We start from the raw sequence: 20,608 nt of genomic DNA on the forward strand, positions 1-20,608 counted from the left end.
TAAAACTTTACTAGTAAATCAAGTAAATATAAAAAAAAGAGTTATCTACTACATGGATCCAATCACTTTTATAAAGAATGTTCCAGAACTCATCGTCAAGCCGGTAACAGTAAATATGAAACGTACTTTTCTGAATCAAAAACAATTATTTTTTTTAAGTTTCGTAGTTTTAGAGTAACAGTCATTTATTCAAACGTTTTAGAGTCTCCACCCTGTACCAAATTATAAAATTCCTGGACTTAATTATGAATAACCCTACCACTGATGACAAATATAAATTCATATATACTATACTTTTCGAAAAAAATTCTTTGCACGAACAAAGCGACAAAAATTTTAATGTGGTAACTTTAACTATTTATACTTAAAAAAAAATACTAAACTAACTTAGCAAGTTATTTGCTTGAGTAAGCCATCTTTCCAAATAACTCGCCAAGTTAGCATAGCAAATTTATTTATGATATTAACAGTCAAAGGTTAACTAATTAAAAATTAGTGCCACTTTAGACGTGCAAAGAACATTTATTCCAAAATTATAGTATGTTTAATTTTATTTTGAACTGATATCAATAGTAGGATTATTTATGATTGCTTAAAACAAATTTTTAGTCACGGTATCTTAATAATTAGGCGCAGGCAGGGGATTTTAAAACTGTTAAAAACATGTCTAGAACTCAAAAACTACGACTTTATTATTATTTTTTTAATTCTGAACTGTTCTCAGCTTGGCGTTGGGTTATGGAACATTTTGTTCAGTTGTCAAACTAGAAAATACCAGCCACTTTTTACGAAAAAGAAAAAAAAAATTTCACAAGCTGGGTCACGTCGTGCAAAACAAATGCAGTAAAGAAACGGCAAATTTCGCAAGTACCTGGGAGTGAGATAGAAATAAACTTATCACTAACGAGTTCTTGCAGTGCGATAAATAATTCGCGTAAGAAGCGAATTGGACGTTTGAAATACATAAGTCTCGATGATGCAAAAACTTCCTCTCCAGTCGACTGTGACGTGCATCAACTTTTGTCTCCTCTACTTCGACATTACTTTTTTCTCCTCTAATACAAAACAACCGAAGCAAGACTATACGCCGGGGGAGAATTCCAAATTCAGAAGCAAGAACTCTCTCAACTTTAGTAATAAAAAAAAGGACCAGAGTTCGCGCATGAAGTCATATCTCAACAGAAATTGTATGGCTTGAAAAGTTCAACGGGCCCTTTGAAACATAAAGCCCTAATACAGACAAGAGTTTGTACATTTCATTTCTCCAGAACGAAAAAAAATAATAATTCTTTGATCTTGCAGCTCAAAAGACTCGCGCATTATATATATATATATATATATATATATATATATATATATATATATATATATATATATATATATATATAAACCTCCTTACCTCACCCCCTCCCTTTTCTTCACACGAAACAAGAGACACACCTTATCCGTTCTTTCTTTGCCGTTCTAGAGTGTTAAAAGCTCCCCGACATGACTTAATTGATTAACGTAATGTGAAAGTAATCAATAATATCTGCAACTAAGTATTTTATTAATTTTGAGTTCTTTATCATCTCTTAAAAAAATTAATCTATTTCGCAAGTGATTCAAAATAATTCCTCCGTGTTTGCAAATCCGGTATGAATTGAAACAACGCGATTAATTTATTCTGATGAGTTAAATTGTTTAGTGGCCAATAGTTCTGTTAAACATTGCCGGATAAGATAATTACGGTTAACGACTGCACGTCTACACATCTTGCACAAGAAACACACATTATGAAAAATGTCAGCTAGATATTTCCATTAAAATTAAATCAGTGAGAGAAAATATAATCGTTAAAAAAATCGGTAAAAAAAAGTCTAAGTGTTAAAAAGTGAAGCAAGCGTTCGTTCTTGCCGGGTAACAAACAAAACTTCATAGCCACACGCTGTTCGTGAGAATCGACCCTCTTTTTTTTTTCGTATCACGAGTGCACCAAAGACACACACACAGAACTACAAGAGAAACTACACCCGCCGTGTTCAGGTGACGCCACTGGGCAGACCGACTCGGGAGAGGTCCTACAACAGCCAAAGCGGGCACGGAAACTACGGGAGAATTCTCGTCCAGAAATGTAGTTGAAGAAAAACAAATGCGCGGTGTATTTATCACACTCGACATTATTTTAAAGAATTCCACGTCAAATTTCGTGTCCCAATTTTCATATATAATAAGTGTTATCTGCAACGTGGAGAACACAATGGATTTTGATCGTTACCGAGGTCGGATGTTGCGCACACATCTCTGGCGAGTACTTGTGCGTTCCTGCAGGGGGCGCCTCGTTTAGGGTGCGTGCGGCCCAGTTTGACGGCGGTGAAGGTTTGGGGAGGGGAGGGGAGGGGAGGGGAGAGGAGGGGAGGGGAGGGGAGAGGAGGGGAGGGGAGGGGAGAGGAGGGGAGGGGAGGGTTGGGGAGGGGGGAGGGGAGGGGAAGGGGAGGGGGAGGGGGAGGGGGAGGGGGAGGGGGAGGGGAGGGGAAGGGGAGGGGGGAGGGGAGGGGGGAGGGGAGGGGTCGGCACGTACTTCGAACACTCGAAACGACGAATCAAATACCCGCGGGGGTCACGTAATGCAGCAGGGAGGAAGAGCTAATTTACAGTCGCGAGAGGGTAGAAGGGAAATGGGGCAAAAAGGGTTTGCGAAAGGGGGTAAAAAAAAAAAAAGAGTAGTTGTTATCGGGTTGGGGAGGGAGGGAGGGGGCTTGTTTGACGGGCCGTGAAGCACGACGATACCGGGGCTCGCACATCGAGCTCACCAATCACTCTCTCTCGCGTACGAGGGGAATTGCAATTACTGTGCGCCGTGTCGGATACCCCGGGCCGACCCACGCGCCTCAATTATTTAATCCACAACGTGCTCTCGCCCCTGCGATAATAATAAAAAAAAAACACAAGTTACGAATGCCAGACCAACCCCGGAAAAAAAGAATTTTAAATGAGATTAAACAAGCCGAACTGGATTTCGTTTAAATATTTAACCACAACGTGCAAATAAATTTTTACTATAGTCCGTGTCATGTAAACTTGTACTCTTTATTTATTTTGTTCATGGGCCCGAAATATCAATGTAAAAATTACAGATATTTGTACATTTGTGCATTTACATAAAAACAACTAACACTAAAAAAAATATTGTTCGCCGTAATAATGGGTTCTGATTCTTACCCGAATATTTATCATTTGTGTTGTCTCCAGTACCTCCAGTAGTTAATATCATTTGTAAACCGTTCTCCGAAAAGCTTTCCAATATTAACTGCGCACATTAATAAGCACGAGACAACAAATTAAATTCCAATTAATTAATGTTGGATTATGTTTTCCGTTATTTAAAAAAAATGCTTAAATGAAAATTCAATTAAAATATAAATATAATACAGCAGTGGCTAAACTCGAACATCTTTAACCGTTTAAATTTCTGTCGTGGTAAATCTAGAAACATATAATAAATTGCTGTTTAGTGCTATATTTTAACATTCTTATATTTTGTTTTATAGCGTATACTAATCTGAATACAAGGGCGTCGCCCTGGTCTGGGGGGAGGGGGGGGGGCAAGTTGTGGGAAAAGTATGTATTTTTTTTTGCATTTGGCTACATTTTTTTGAATCTCTAGGGCTCTAGGGGGGAGGGGGCAACTGCCCCCCTCTACTCTCCCCCCCCCCTTGGCGACGCCCGTGTCTGAATAAATTATTTTAACCAAGCACATCTTTAAGTATCAAAGCACCAGATTCCAACAAATGAATCGAGTTTGTTCACATTGAAAGTTCTAGCGAGTTCTAGCAAGTTACGTAATTTGGCGGGAGTACTCCAACGGCCCGAAGGTGGTTTATTACCTCGAGGAGACGCCCGCCACGTTTCCCGCTCTAGAGACGAGGGACCGGGGCGCAGGCCTCGCCTCGCGTGGACGACTTTTCCCGTCGCGGCAGAGCGCACTGCGGCGCGGCAGAGCGCTCTACACTCGTCCAAGGCGACCCGAGATAGCCCGGGCGCTCGGCAAACACAAGCTGCGACCTGTTTGCGGAATGCAAACAACGAGTACCGACGAAGGACGGTGGGGGGAAAGGGGTGGAGGGTGGTAGGGGGGGGGGGGGGGAACGACGCGTCTCCCTCGACCGCAGAATAGCAGGCGTTTAAGGCCCTGTCACACCGTCAAATATTTGTCTCCAACTATATTTGACCATATAGTTTAAGGGATAGTACTTGACGGCAAATGGCTCCCAATTTCCTCCACCAAATGAATTTGCACAGAAACTAAAATACCTTTTTGAATCACGTCACACTAACAAAGTTTATTTTTGGTTTGAGCTATCTAAAACTTTAGAATTTTAATCTTGTTTTGAAATTAAATAATGCATCGCTGTGTGGGATGGAATTTAACTTATTCTTTTCGAGCATTTCTGAATTTTTTAAACATCTATAAATGCAACCCACAATAATACCCGTTACAAAATGAAATAAATGTTACAGTGGTTTCTTTTTAAGTTATCGATACATAATTTCCTATTTACACTTAAAATTATTCCCCACGCGAAATTCACATTTATAATGCAGTATGTTCATAAAATAATATACTATTTAATTTATAACTGGGATAAAACTGAAAGCGCTGTAGTCTTTTTTTTTTCTCACTTGCGGCGCCACCTACGCAAAATGGCGATTCCTGAGCGTAAAGCTTCGTGTTCCGCAATTTGCTAAGAGTGCATATGTAATTTCAGTACAACATGAGCTTCGATTAAAGTTTAATTGTGATTCCTCATATGGCAAAAACACCCGTCGGTGGTATAAGCAATTCGAGACGACATATTTTTTTCGCTGGCCTCCACGTTCACCTGACAACGCCGTTTGATTTTTTTTTTCCTGTGTGGCTTTATAAAAGATTGTGTCTGCGTTACGGCGCTAACTAATGATTTGCCAGAGTTAAGACACAGAATTGAAGAGGCTACTTACTTTATTATGGGAAGAATTGGTCTTTAGATTGGATGTGTGCCGTATAACTAAAGGTGCACATATTGAACATTTGTAAATAAAATCTAGGTTAGTTTACCTTTAATTTGATGTATGATTTGTTGTAAATAGTCTAAATTAAACTCTTATAATATACTATTGAAATTGGGATATTCTTTAATGAATATTCTCATAACCTCTTTAATCCCCATATGTTCTTCGCCATTTAAAAGATTTGTTGTGTGACGGAAACAAATATTTTCCCACTTCGCTAGGCACTTTTTTTGGTTGGCCGATTGCATCCAACATATTTTAGAACCCGTCCTATATGTAAAACAATTTGATGGAAACTCAAGTCGTCCAACTTGTCACACAAACATGGTTGCGCTGGTGACTTTTCGGTGACGGTCATAACCATCCAACTGTTTTACGCAACATATTGGAAGGTGTTGGAAGCGGATGTTTGACAGTGTGGCGTCGAAGGCGTCAACGAGCTCTCCTCCCATGCTCGTCCACTCTCTGGCGCCCTTCGCGTCAAGAGTACTCCACAGTCCGCAGAGGAGTCGCCGCCCGGTGTGTGTTGTACCCCTGGCTAGTCCGTGTAACCAGTCGCTGGTAACATTTCCCCACAGTTGGTACTCCTGATTATTTCACGTAAATTTGTTCTCTCGATTTTTTTTTTTTGCTGTAATCCTCGATTTATATGTTTAATAATATTACTTTTTATTAATTTTAACAGTTATTTTTTTGTTGAAAGACGTTTTGGCATAATTTAATAAAATTTAATGATTGTCTATGCATGCCACAAGACATGCTGACGGCCTGCGCTTGGTTAGAAATCTATAAAAAATTTGTAGGAAACACAACAAAAATTTTTTTTTTTAAATTTTCAGTTGCCTGGAATTCACTTTATAAATATATTTAAAAAAAATTATGTGCCTTTAAAAGTAAAATTAAAACAATTAGGTATAAATAAATTAAAAATAAGTGAAAATTTAAAAACTTACTATATTAAAATCAAAAAATAGAAATATTTTCTATCATTAACTTCGTTCATCGTAAAATCCTGTATATAACACGTATACTCATGTAAAATGGACTAATTGGTTGAAGAGGCTCTGATACTCACTTGACAGTATAAACGCTAAAGCATGTGTTGTGTTTTTATTAACTACAATTATCATAATGCGACAGGAAAAAATTTTGCCTCCTCTAATAAATTTTTTGGTGTAACTACGTTTCAGTATTACTTATTGATTTTTTGAACGAAAAATACTATATATTTTCACTGGCTCCCTAGCGTTGTAACCTTTGCAACGATAATTGACAGCATCGTCCATGAACGGGGGTGATCGCATATTTCATGCGGCTGGACACAAATGTCATATGCAGATACGTGTCGAGCTTGCAGACTTGTCGAAATATGCATCCAATATACGTCCATTATCGCATGAAAATACAAACTGTGCACGTAATTTGTGACCCAGCACTTGAAAAACTCTGTTTGTCGGCACTTTGATTTTCCTTGGCCGCTAAATACTGCATCAAATTAAATTTTTTTTATAACTTTTAGACATAGTGGTAATTTAGAGACGGATGACGGGTGACACGATGAAATTGAAACCATGACGGAATGCACTGGTGTTGAAGGTGTGTACGAGAGCACTTCGAGAAAACCTACGGGTTGACGGCAACGTCAGTCAAGTTTCCCAATCGCAAAAAAAAAAAAAATCCCGGCTATTTTTTTTCCTAACCTAACTAAAACCAAGTTAATTTGTTTGGGAGGTTTCTTGGTTAGGAAAAATTCTAGGTGCGTCCAGGGCTGAAGCCTATACGCGTAATCATGCTGGGTTTAGGCCATTCAGAAAGGGTAGCGTGCATCATGTGCTTTTTCTCGGGGATTGGCCAGCCACTGCAGCAACTGATGGCATGACTAACTCCCCTGTCTTAGATCTAGACTGTAACAAGTTAAGTTGTGCCGTGCAGACCCTGGGCTCATTCACGCTGGGTTAAAAAGTGCGAGCATCAAGCAGGCAGGTCCAGTACAGGACAAGGATCATTGTTCCAGGAAGAAGAGTTGATCGGGACAAAGTCTCAACCATGCTGGGGTCGGGAGCTTTGACTTCGCGGTCCACATTGGTGTCTGTGCGGCGCGTCTGGGTTGGTACCAGTGGCGCATGCGCCCCTGGCGGCGAGCGACTTCATTCCTCTCCCAACATGCTGCCAGGAAAGGAAGACTACGTTTATTAATCGCGAAGTCGCGCATCGGGTCTGACTACAGAAGGGACACAACAGCAGGTCACCTGTTGCTAGTACAAGGCTGTCGGCAGTTAGCGAATTTATCAAATCTGCCATTGCAAAACCCCTAGCCCCAGCATCCAAGCTACATGAGCTATGAGCATTCAAAAATGCCAAACGGCGAGTTGAGACCGGTCACTCTCGGGGGAAGAGCAGAGCTGCAGGTTGACCTGTAGCAGTAGGACAGTCGGTCCGGCGGGCATCCAGCCCTGGGGTCGCCCCGGTGGGGGGGGGGGGGGGGGTCGCGAGTGACCCTCTGACCACTCTGAGCCCACCGTCAACCGCACTACCGGCGGCGGCGACGACGACTCCGACGTCGGAATGCAGCCCCGGTGCATAGGGCCTCTCGCAGGTACTCGCCGCACACGTCGGCGACACAAAGGGAGAGCAACCCCTCCCACCCCGTAGCGCCGCTCAAACGATCCCGCGGGAAGCTACAGACAAGCTGGGCGGCCGCAGCCGGGGTACGCGGCGTCCGGCCCAGTGTAATCTCGCCCTCTAGCCTGCCGGTCCCTGACGACAAAGGCCCCGACATCCGTCACGTGGGCTGCAGAGCCGCGCGCCAAGGCACACCGCGTGCATTAGTTAACGGCTATCCCTGCAATTCAACACGTTGCCTCTGGAGTGTTTTGTTCTGTCACAAATAAAAAAAATTGGTTGTCTGTAAAGTCGGTTTACGGACGATAGTTTAACGCGACAACGTCATAACAAAACATTAATGAAATAATTGCATTCTTTTATGAATAAAATTGAATAATTTTTATTGAATTATCACTATTTTGTGTGGATACAAAGAAGGAGTGAAATGAAATCTACAATTTAATTGATAAATTTACTTTTATTTGCTCTCATTAATTCAAATATGTTTATTACTTTAACGAAGAGATTATTTTAACTATAACTTTTATATACATGTTTGCTATTTAACTTCTAGATCGTCGAGAATGTTTTACGCTTTTTCACAATTACACATTTAACGACGAAGTTAGTTCGTTCATCGATTTAATAGACGTTGTCACGTCGATAAAACAAAAAAACAAATGTACATCTCTGGCAAGTACTGAAATACTCGCTAACAAGATCTAACCACGGTAACTAGAAAATTCGTGTTTTTTCATTTCGCAAATACACTTATCATTTCAAAACTCGCTCATGAAATGTAACTCAGAATTCTTAAAAATAATGCACAGCGTGATAAATATGCGAAAATTGTGTTTTCAACTAAATTTCTTGACGCGAACCACACATAGATTCCTCACCCTGCCGGATCAGCTACGTCAACTATTGAAATCATTCCATTTGCAAATCGAAATGTTAAACTATACAATGCAACGGCTCCGATAAATGCGGAAAAAAAAAAACTTGACAAAGTACTAAACACCGGCCGTGATTTTCTATAAATAATGTTGATACTGCTCATTTTGCTAAAATGCACTCAACAGTTAATATTGAAAGGTTTCCCTTTGGGATTGTGAACTTTGCCACAGATCGCAGCTCCGTGATTACACATTTACGTTCAATGCGACTTCCGTTCCATTCTCGAATTTACTCCTACAAAATGCCGTATACCCAGAGCTGAGATGTTGCCCATCAAAAAGTTTCGTGAGTGATAACTACAAACACGTGCGTAACTTAATACAACTGTTACATTACACGTTGTGAATATCTGTTGAAAATACGAGTTTATTTTGCATAACAAATTCAAGAGATGGATCGTGTTGTAGTTTACAGAAATAGCCATTAGAGAAAGTTAATGCCATAAAAATAAAATGATCAACTTTCCGTGATAAATACGGAAAAATACAATATTGATTTTAAACGTTTTTATGTAATTTTTTTTTCAAATATTGAAAAATGAATTGTTGTAAGATTTTCACAGTACATAACAGTGTAGGTATATTGTTAATATTATCACTTTGTATAGTCATTCCCAAAAATTAATTCAATACTAACGACTTCACAGGAGGGACATGTGTAGCAACTAGTCATTATTAATCTTTAGGCATTCCATTAAGTTATATATTAGGTATGCTTTAAAGAAGCAAATTTTTAATAATCAACCACAGAAAATTCTTATGGTCCAAAATTTGTTGAATATCCAAGATAGCGTGTTTTTGTTATTTCATGTTGTGAAATGAATTTTTCAGCGAAAAATAACGTATGCAGAGAAAAAAAACTGTCGCAGGAATTTCATATTTAGCTAATTTCCTTTACTAATAGTTTCTGAAGAATCCAAGTAGAATAACTAAAACTTACTAAAACTGTAATGTTTTTAGCCTTTAAACTCGATGATTACTGTAGTCATTTTGACGAAACATACTTCCGCAGACGGTTGAAGCGCCAAATTCATTGCTAGAGATTATGGGTTCGAGTTCAGGTAAGTTTTAAATGTGTGTGTAACGATTCGTAATGTAAATAGTAATGTCAGGAATATTCTTAAAGTGTATGAAATTTTATATTCGGAGACCACTGTTTTGTTTGATCTAAGTATCGATCATGATTAAACGTATGTTAAATTTGTTGGTTATTTTTCCATGCTACTTCTGTGTTGTCACACTTGCCCTTTTTCCCTTTGGAGCAAAACACTTCATGAAGTTCCAAAAATATGGCAAAATTTCCTAAATGGCAATCAATATTACCTTCGCCGACTCTGTCGAGACCAGTCCTCCAAAATAAACACAAGGAAACTTAACTGCGATTTCATACATAGGAAGCAAGCAAAGCCACCAATAATGATGTTTACTTTTACTTCTTTAATGCTGGAAAAAATATCCAACATCGCTTTAAGATGACTAACAAAAATATAATACAATATATAGCTAAAATACCATTCTTAGAATTAAACCACATTATGACTATAAACTAAGTTGGCCAACTTTCATAAAATACTCACATCCGTACGCAACATATTAGTGAATAAATCTACAACTTCAACAGTCGTTTAACGGAAATGACCAAAAGATTTACAATGGAAAGTTAATATTAAAAATTTAAAAATTTGTTTATAAATGTTCGAGCCTTTTCCTGTTTTTTTCTTAGCTAGCATTATGTTCTAATCCTTGCTCGTGAGACAGGATGGATATTTGCAAACGTACATCCTTTAGTTCGTAGAATATTTGAGCACTAATATAAAATTGATGTAAACCACTGTTAAAACACTGTTTAGCTGTCCGAGCCAAAACAGTTACGCCGAACACAGTCAAATGCTCCCCTGATGCCTTGCGCGCAGGTTAAAACTACTATCGTGGATTTCACAAATAAAACACAGACGTAATTTACTTGAATAAATGCCGGATGTAGGCTACACTTCGGTTAAACCCAGCTGTATTTCCAAAGCTAGTTTGTGGAGGTCTTCATTAAAATACGCGTTTTAAAAAACACGGGAAGATGAGTTTTTAATAAAAATCAGCGGCGATCATTCCCCAATGTCACTGTTATAACCAGGAACCATATAGTCGCACACACAAACATCGCAGAACTTCGGCATAGCGACAGTACAACAGTTGGTCGACGAAAGAGCTGATACCCGCAGCTCAGCACGCGCGGCGGCCGGCTGGAGACTGTAGGAGTGGCAACCAGATGTCGATGTTTCGGAAATATCGACCTTCCAGGTTCAAAATATCGATAAATTGGTATCTTAAATTTCGTAACGAAATTTTTTTAATCTATATTTTATCCCGATAGTATCGAATTTGAATAAAATATTTTCAGGAAATAAAAATTTTAATAAATTAACTGCAATTAAATTTGGCAGAAAAAATAAAACGTTGGACCGAAAATTTCGGAAAGAACTAATTATGCCTGAGTGTGAGGTGGAGGGGGGGGGGGGCGGAAAACAACTGTAAGTTAAGTTCAACAACCATGGAGACAAATTCAAGAAAACTTTACTGGCCAGAAACTTGTAAGGGGTCGACGTCCACGTAAGAAAAAAAAAATAATTCGCGCTGGAAGAGTCGACTTAAGTTATCTTCTTAGCACGTAAGTCACTTTTTTCACATTCTACGAAACGACCACGAAGCGCAATTACTTATGTCTGCTTCCCGGAAAACAAGATACTAACTCTACTTTATGACCAGGACGTTTATAACATGCGGTGGGAACGTTAATCTAAAGCTAAATGAATTGGCCCCTTTACATTCGGTAGTAACACAAACGGTGGCCATTCGAAATAAAAGGTGAACGTACTAGGACGAAATATAATCGTACCGGACTAGTGTTAAGAGCATGTTGTTACTAGTGGGAAAACAGGTTATGAAAGGATAGTCCAATTAATTACACTATTACTTAATACTCGTATTTGCACCATTAATTGAATTGCAACACTTAAAATGCCTGGCTAAAAATTAATCACTCCTTCGTTAAGTTCGCAGTTCAATCTCCCCATTGGAGCTCGGCTCGACGGTGGCTCTATCTTACCTCGCACCTCTGTCCCAACACACTGCCTCGCACTGCTCACTCGTCCGTCGCTCACAGCACAGTCCCGACGCACTAGTCTCCGCACACGATGCCCCTCGCTTGTCCGCGTTCGCCTCTTCACTGCCTGGGAGGCTGGCGTCGCCGTTTTTATACCCTTCAGACCCCCTTCTGAAATGATATCGCAACCCTCTGACGTGACGCCCGAAGCTCCCAGAACAATGTCGTTCTAGTTACGACACTCCACGCGTCGAGAAAGGAGGAAAGCGGCGGAGGCGAGGTCGCGCCGCTAATCCGACAAGGTAGGCGTCGATGGGATGTGCCCCATTCGCGGGCCTACAGACCAAGATGGCCTCTGTAAGGTCAAAGGGCCCGCCTCACGGCCGCACTCTTAGTATGCTCGTAACAATTCTTTAAATTTTTTTTTTAACACAACTTAGTAACAAATATCACATGGGGGGAAAAAACTATATGATTGCAGATTGTACCAACTTGGCTGGTAATGCTCACTGGCTTGGATAAATCATGATGCGTCCAAAACTATAAAGAAAGAAAAAAACACGAATTTAAGGGGAGAGATGCAGAAACCGAAGGAAGCTATCTTAGTTCTAACAATTTTTTGACCAAACAAATCTTACATCTGCAAATTTTCAAAATTTGGCATCGTTAATGCATAGCATAAAATGTTATTGGCTATACAGAAGTGCGCGGTTGCTGCAGAAAGTTTTCCCTTTGTAACGTTTATTACTGAATTCTGTGATAATAATACATTTGATGGACACTATGCAATGGTCTTTTGAAAATCTAATGTGTTTTCAATATTACACGTTAAAAATTTACTATATAATAAAAACTGTTGAGACTAATGTGGAGTAGTCTTAGTTTATTTCCCTCCATTTTAAGAACATGCCGGGTTTCAAGTGGCGAGTCGCGGTTCCGAGAAAGCTGGCACCCACGAACGCGTTGCGGCACGAGATAACTGACAGTCAAGGGCGGCACCACATTTGTGGACGGGCGTATACTGCTTGTTTATTTTTATTTTTATTTCGCGCGGCCGCTCAGCAGGCTGGCGGCGACATCATAACGTCATTAGCATTTATATGGGAACACGCCGAGAGTGCTGTGTGGAAGCAGCGGAGGAGGCAGGGGGAGGCAGGGGGTGGTTGCGGGCTTAGAAAACGAAGAGGGGTGGCAATTATGACGCTATGCGGAGTGCTATCGACCAACCCCTTGTAGAAGAGGGGAGGGGGGAAGCAGTGGTGAGAAAGTGCGAGTGGGAAGTCAAGTGAAAGAGAGAGAGAGAGAGAGATGTATTCGAAGGGTTTCAGAACTCGCGGCTAGCCATACCCGCAACCCTATCTCTCCAGAGAGGGCGCGATAGACAATCCCTTAGAAACCTCTATTTCTGCTGGGAGCCAACCCCCCCCCCCCTCCCCATCCCTCCACTCCTTTTCCTAACCGACAATAACCTTCACCAGAATTGCCGTTGCTGTTATTACTACTTCTACTATTATTACCTGCAGATCCCCATCTAATCACACCGCCTCCAGCCCCCTTACCCATCCTCTTCCTTTGCCTCACGCCGCGCCGGCTGGGCCAAATGAGCACGAGTGACCCCCCCCCCCCCTCCCACGCCTCTTGGGGCACACGGACGTTCTAAAAACCGCGAGAATGGAGAGCAGAGGAAATACCGGGAAGGTGTCATTGAAAGTTCTGAACATTCCCAAAATTACAACTAAACGCAAAAACAATTTAAAAAAACGACACTGAAAACAGTTTCCCAGTCTAATAGGACTGTGCGTTTCTTTGCGACCGTTAAAATCGCCGGTCATGGGGAACGTACTTAATATATCGATAGTTCAAGATGCACAAACGAAAACCGCATAAATGTGTGTTTTGAAAAAAATATATATAATATCCCATGGAATGCACCAACAACATGCAAAAAGTAGGCTATTAGAGTTCCTCCAACGGCTGGGTCCAGTTCGTGGTACCAGTACCGACAGGCATCTTATATTGTGACGTTACGGTGGCCATTTTGGATAAACTGGACCTTGACCTTCAAAATATTCCAAATATTTAACAAAAATACTCAAAATTCTCTGAAATTGACCCACAATTTGCTTAAATTTCTCAAAAATTAGAAAAAAATTTCTTTTCGAGGGAAAATTTTCGTTGAGGGGAAATTTCCTGCTATTCCCCAAAAATTGTCGCAGGCTTAAAATGTTACCAAAGAGGCTTACATTCGCATTTACCCGCCTACAGTAAGTCTCTAGAGGCGATATTTGACCTAAATCCCAGCGGCCTTCTTGGATTCCGCAATTAGGTTTTCTAGAACTTTCCGCCATTTTGAAATATGACAAATCAGACACTTTGTTTTCTACAACTTTACAAAAAGTAATTTCGACCATCTTGGATCCACTATTTTATTTTCGTCTGCTGGAGTTCGCCGCCAACATAGTTTAATTATTACCTTCTAGATTGCAGTAGTGTCAATCACCAAATCAGCTGTCTTAGATCAGTCATCTTGTGGGCCATTTTAGCCACCATATTGAAAATCTGTAATTATTCACCTAAAAATATGGGGGGAATTCTACGAATTATTAAATAATTTACTTCATAATATATTCAATGATTTGATCGATTTCCATCCTTGGTTCGATCTCTTGTCAGTGTTAGAAAAATTAAAGCTTAAAATATTTTTTTAGAACTGTGATTTTCCCCAATACCTTATGACGAGAGTATTGAGCTTCATTACTAAGAACAAGGACACTATACAAGACAACTGCCCGACTGAACCAATATGATACTTTTGGCCATATTCGGCCCACACTATGACTACTAAAGTGCTCACTACATGCATATAGGTCAAGCGTCTCCGAACCATGAGATCTTTCTTCATCGATACTTGACCTACATTTCAAAAATGTCATTGCTTATTTCAAACAGACAAGACAAGAGTCTCCGAACTGCCAGTCCTAAGGAATGGATATAAACTATTACAAGCATTCTGGCCAACTGGGCATGTTATGCTTACTGCATGACAAACATCCCTGAAAAGTGTTATGCTAACTACAAGACCAAGAGGTGCTCAACCATTAAATCTTCACTCCTTATTACATAATTGACTATGCACATTCAACAAAAACTAACACACATTCGTTATCTCGAACACACAATTGGAAACTCAAGTCAACTCGGTAGGATACGATAAGATACTATGTCGGCTAATTTTGAGTCATTTTTACCAGTTATTGGCATATTTTTAAGGTCAAGGTTATCCAAGAGAGCCACAGTGACGTCACAACCTAAGATGGAGGTCGGCACCACGACCCGAACCAAGTCGTACTGCTATTGCATATTTTTCGTTTAATTGGTTCAACAGTTTTTTTATAAAATAATTTTTCTATGTTTAGTATTTAAAATATGCCTTCTTAAAGGAATAGAACATTTATATATTTTCAAACGCCATAATGTATTGTATATTAATAGTATTATTATAGTTTAAACCATTGGCAAAAAGTTAATTCAATACTAAACGGATATGACTTCACAGGTGAAACTATATTTGTAGCAACTGATCGCTATTAACTTCGTGGATTCCATATATTATTCACAATGCTTTAACAAAGAAAAATTTCTAAAATTAAACGATTTAAAATTTCTACAGCCTAAAACAATGGTTGAAACCAAAATGGCGCCTTCCTCCACCTGTCCCTTTTCCCCTTAACCGAAACCCCTCGTCCGAGATGCATTCTGTGATACGATAATCAGGTCGTGAGTGGTGACGCAAGCTCGGAATGCGATAATGAGCCACTCTTTTTAAAAAGCGGCTTCGAGTTAGCATTAATGATCGCATCCGGCTCCAGGAAGGTGTTGAATGTGACGCTCTGGACTGGCTGACGTCAACACGCATCCGTTTGCAATACTCTAGAATCTAACGACAATGCTGGGCACACACCGTATCAGACACGAAGCGACGCGACACCACACGACAGCTTAACACTTTTTTTTCCTTCCCACACTCTACGTCAAATTGTCGTCGTGATACTCCTACATGGATAATATAAAATAGGTTTTTCCTATACAACGCTTGAGTTTTACAAAAAAAAAATTATTCTAGCGCATGCGCAGAACACAGTCTGCTCGCGACGAAGTTGGAGCAGTCATTCCATGTTGCCACCTCTTGTCTGCGGCGTCGTACCTCGTCTGATTCTGAGTACATCTGCTTGTATATAAATGCATGCAAGTTCAATCAGACAAAAAAAAGTCCCGTCGTGCCTCATTCTGATCAAGTTTTCACGACCTAATTTTTTTACGTCGCGGTTATTTCGGAGGGCGAACAACCCGAGATCAGCGCGCCGCGCGCTCTGCTCCCGAAGAGCAGACTAACTTCGTTCCGCGGCGGGATGATCGGCACTCTGCTTCAATCACGTCTCTGGAAACGAGCGCCATGCGCCCGCTGGGACTCGGGGGGGTGGGGGGGGAGGGGGGAAGGGCGGGGAAGGGCGGGGAGGGTGAAGTGCCGCGCATTACGTCATCCCCGTCCGGCAAGTAGTCCCTCCCGGCACTGCAGCGGTAGGGTGTGCATTACTACCCCCTTCTCGCTCTGCCACCAGCGCTGTCATTTATGTGAGATCTTGCTGCCAAACATACACCACTGAGCAAAAACATTTCAGGCACAACTTTGTAATGTGCAATTTGGAATGAGAATTTCGGAAACACATTTTTTCTCCTGTATTTCATCAAGAGCACATCATCTGATAATATCCATTACTTCCCAGGAATGGTAATTTAGAAAACGCCATCTTGTTTTCAAACTTTTTTTTTTCAACATTTTTTATTCGCTCTTTTGATCGTAGCACATAATTGTATAGAATATCCTATTAACAGTAACCGACTACTACAAATAGTTTCTCCTGTGAAATAATAATTGGCGTTTACCATTGAATTATTTTTTTCCCCTTCATAATGACTACAACTGTAATTTTTTAAAATACATTCACTTTTATTATAACTAAACATGGCATACAAAATAAAATGTTTAATGTTAACAAGCTAGGTAGTATCAATATGAAAAAAAGTGGTCGCCATTTACTCTGTACTACTATCCAGTTGCGAGAAAGACTACACCAGGCAGGTATGCTGCTCCCGCGCGATATTTTCATCTGAGCGCTCGGAAATATGCACGCTGAAGAAATTTTACCTAACATTTATTTTAATTTTTGGGAATATTTTAGCCACGTGCCTTCAATTTATCGCACTTTTAAATTACCTTAAAATATCCGTACCACCGAGTAAACCAATCCTAAATCCCTAAATCTGGTTCCCTCCAGATTAAGTATTGAAATTAGTTTCCTAATGAACCATGGCATCGCCACTCTTTAAAAAATATTCTAAATAATTTAGCGACAGTAATAAGAGATTAATTCCAAAGCTTTGACTGAGCCAGACAAACCGAGTCTAGCTACAATTATATGTACCTGTGGCTGTTGGAGGTAAAAAACTGTCTACCAATTGGAATAAAAATTAATCATAAGTTCATTCTTGCAAGATACACACATACGGAGCTGGACGGAAAAAAAGTATCATTGAAACATTTTTTTTTTCGCTCCCGTTAAAAGTTTTCCAATAAAGACTTACGCAGATAAAAAAAAATCCAAATGATTAGAATTGATACACAAGCTTCCCCCCCCCCCCCCCCAAGTATACCACACATTATTTAGACAACACAATGGTGCGAAGGATTATCGCTTTCAGTACTGGAATTAAAATTTACTAAACCGAGTTAAACCGAGACTGCGCGCCAGTTCAGACGAGACACCGCGCTTGTAACACCAGAGAACGTCGCACATAGCAACCCTCATTAACAAAAATACACCCACGACTAGAGACCTGCAAAATTCGCGGATTCATTCGGTGATAGGCTAGAATTCAAACACATATACCTCTTAGATAATTTTGCTATTGGCTTACTGTTCATCTGGACGAATCTCAAGCAGTTATAAACCCTCAACCAAAGAAGGGTCGAATCCCAGACAAACCAGCTGAGACGACTTACAAGTCGGCAGCCAATGAACTTGCGTTATTTGCCCGAGTGTACAGGGGTATGTGCAGTCTATTCTGAAGGCCTTCGAAACCGCGAATTTTGCAGGTCTCTACCCACGACTAAGCGGGCCCATTTAATAGTAGGTTTGCGAACCACGGCAGCGGCGTTAAGTACGGTACAGAAGTGCTAAGTTACGGTACGGGCACCGTGATAACGGCACGCCTAACGAGCCCGGAACCTGCAGACGCCAATGCATAGGAGATGCGGCTGGCATCGTACGCCGGGCACTCCAGTTAGAGAGAGAGAGAGAGAGAGAGAGAGAGAGAGAGAGAGAGAGGTGCGCTTTAGGGGAAAGTGGGGTTGTAGTGTGTGTTCATCCTACTTTAAAAAAAGGTAGGGGGGAGAAGGAGCACGGCCGACGCACTAAATGTTTCAGCGGGCAGTCGCCGGGCAAAGTTAATCTAAGTTACGGCGAAAAGACCCGATCGTGTAAGAGGTGTTAAGGAGGCCCACCGCCTCGTCAGGTGTGTGTGTTAGTGAGGTGGGATGATAAGCGCGACCCTCGCTGGTGCTTCTAGCGGAGTATCGCCTCTAAGCGCAAGGCTCTGAAATGGCGCGCAGTCTACTCGTCGTCATAGGATAACTGTGAAATTTGAGCGGGGACCGTAACATTATATGGCGGAGAAATGAATATAAAGGTGTAATGCACGTCCCTAAAGTGTTTTAAAGAATATGTACCGGTTGTTTTACGCCAACAAATTACTCTGAAAACACGCTTTTAGTCATTTTAACCCTCCTAAACATATAGTTTGTAAACTTAATAAGAAATCAAAAGCACCTTTCGACCCTCAGCGAAATCAAATGCTTTTCGTAAGCAGACCCCACTCGGATATCTTAGTAGTTTTGAAATCGCGTTGTTTTTCCTGAAGCTCTGCGCACCGTGTGTGTGCCCGGGTAGGCGGAGTTCTTAAAGGTCGTTTCCTCACGCTTATTGCTCCGCGCAGTTTGGTTCTCAAGACTAACACCCTCCCCTTTAAACATCATTCTAGATGATTTGACAATGACGGCGCAAGAGCGGTGATCTAACTGCGCAGGGTTCGATAAATAACTCCCCCCCCCCCCCCGCAAACCGCAACATGACCGCTGATCTAACGTATTCTCTACCGGCTTCAAGTTGAAAAGTTCTGATCAATATGATTACTGATGGCACCACTGCGATGTAAACGTCAAACATCTGAATATTCGTTTAAACACCTGTTAGAAATGTCTCTTCTTACTTGAACAGACTGTACGCTTTTCGTACTGACTGGAACGACGGTTTCAGTAAAACCTTTTAGTACTGGCTTTTGTCGCCAAACGGTATAAAACCGGGCACATTTACTTTAGGTATCAAAAATTAAGAGCATTTTTGAAAGAAAAGAAGATAAAAAGAAAACATAAAATTACCCTGGAATTTAATGAGGGTAATCCTGACAAAGTTCGGAATCACCCGCTTATAAAATCTTGAAACATCTTTTTTTGGTACGTACGTTAGTAGGTAACAATATTCATGCATGAATGGTTTGCATGTAACTTTTCAGAAAACGTCTATGAAAGTAGCAAAGTTTTTGCGTTCACATTAGCTAGATAAACTGCATACCTTAAGAAGAGATATGGTAATTTGCAAGAAAATTAGGACGTCTAAATGGTGCAGGTAGTGAAAATATTATGTGATTCCAACAACAAAAAAAGGCTAAACGGAAGATAAAAAAAGTCCGTGGTTAAAAGTTTTCCGAACAACTTAAAAGCTTTGAAGCGATTATTTTCTTCCCACGATACAGTTGCAAGCTGCGTAGAGGGAATGTTTGGTTAATTAAAATTATTCCGCGGAAATAAGCGAAACATTTTATCAGTCTCTATTCTGGAATTCTTCGGGTGAAAAATAAAATAAAAGAGAGAACTTCAGGCGAATGAGGACAAAACTTTTATCGCTACACACCTATAAAAACTATTTTTATAACTCTCGTTTTTTGCAGAGTAGATTAAATCGAGAGACCTGGAAACTCATTTCAACTAACAGCACGAGTACACAAGCTGGGTTCGTAAATGCTTGAAATTAAACGGGAAGCATTATGTCGTCGGCAACATTTAAAAGATATTTCACTAAAAAGTAAGAACACATTGCATCAACCAACAAAAATGTAGGATAAACAAATTTTGCCCATAATTCGCCGTTTTTCTGTAAAACTGAAATTGAAGCCATTACACAGTATAAAAACTAAAAACATTACGAACGACTTTCAGCAGATTGTACCTATAGAAGACTAAGATTTCTAGTATTTTGTCAAAGACCTCAAGCAAGACGTAACCTTTAAGAAAATTGTAAAAAAAAAATTAAGCACGTTTATTTTGTCTCAGCAGCTTTTTAAATGAACAAAACTTTATTACGTATAATTAGAAATTTCCGTTTCGGTTTTATCACGTTGCTGCTATGATATTCTCTTTGTGTCTGGACAAGTTTATAAGCTATATCTACGAGTTTTAAACTTTGTGTCTCGGAAGGATATGTAAGCCCTACATTTGCATGGTAATCGGAAACTTTGCAAAGAAAGTTTCCCGCTCAAAGAGGAAAGAGCGTCTTGTTCAGCGCTAACAACGGACAACTTTACTACTCATGGGAGGAAAAATGCAGAAAATAGACTAGTATTACGCAAGTTTATATAAGAATTGATAAATCCTATTAACGGTAAGCTGAAGATAACTTTCTGCTTTTAAAATGCAAATAACTCATTAAAATTTCTAGGCAAGTCAAAACTTTTATGAAAAACATCGGACAGGAAGCGACTTGCGTCTTTCGACATCATCCTGCATTAAACTTACTTTTTCTAGATA

This window comes from Bacillus rossius, assembly GCF_032445375.1.
Source record: "Bacillus rossius redtenbacheri isolate Brsri chromosome 9 unlocalized genomic scaffold, Brsri_v3 Brsri_v3_scf9_2, whole genome shotgun sequence".
NCBI classification, from domain to species: Eukaryota; Metazoa; Arthropoda; class Insecta; order Phasmatodea; family Bacillidae; genus Bacillus; species Bacillus rossius.